Source organism: Microtus ochrogaster, unplaced genomic scaffold, assembly GCF_000317375.1.
Source record: "Microtus ochrogaster isolate Prairie Vole_2 unplaced genomic scaffold, MicOch1.0 UNK35, whole genome shotgun sequence".
NCBI classification, from domain to species: Eukaryota; Metazoa; Chordata; class Mammalia; order Rodentia; family Cricetidae; genus Microtus; species Microtus ochrogaster.
The window spans coordinates 2,816,142-2,816,749 of NW_004949133.1; positions in this window are offsets into that span (position 1 = coordinate 2,816,142).

Sequence of the window (608 nt, forward strand, 5' to 3'; positions counted from 1 at the left end):
CTCTGTGCCTTTTTGGCTGTCCTGGAACTCACTCTGCAGACCAGGCTGGCCTCAAACTCAGAGAGATCCACCTGCCTCTGCCTCCCAAGTGTTGGGATTAAAGGTGTGCGCCACCACACCTTGAACTCACAGAGATCCACCTGCCTCTGCCTCCCAAGTGTTGGGATTAAAGGTGTGTGCCACCATCACCTGGCGACTCTATTACTTTTTTTTATAAGGACTTTCTCTATCCTTTCTATTTTCTCTCCCAAACCTAAGTATATTTTTAAACACACTGTAAACTCTTTAGAGGGCTTTTCCCCCCATAGGGAAGTTTCTGTCCCCATAGAATTGGGACATGTCACCTTCCTGCGCATAAATGCATTTGCTGTCCAGGAAGCTCTTGCACCCCATTGTTTAGAGCTTTTAAGAGAATTCCCTGTTAACAGGCATGATTAATGAAATCAACGGCTATATCCATGGGGGAGGACTGGAAGTTTCAAGGCCTGGTCTCTAGTGACCAGCCGCCATCCTCAGTCAATCCAGGGGCTCTACTGAGAGTTGCCTCCTTAGAATAAACACAGATACAATTGAAAGGTCTATGCTATGGGATATCTGAACAAGCTGTG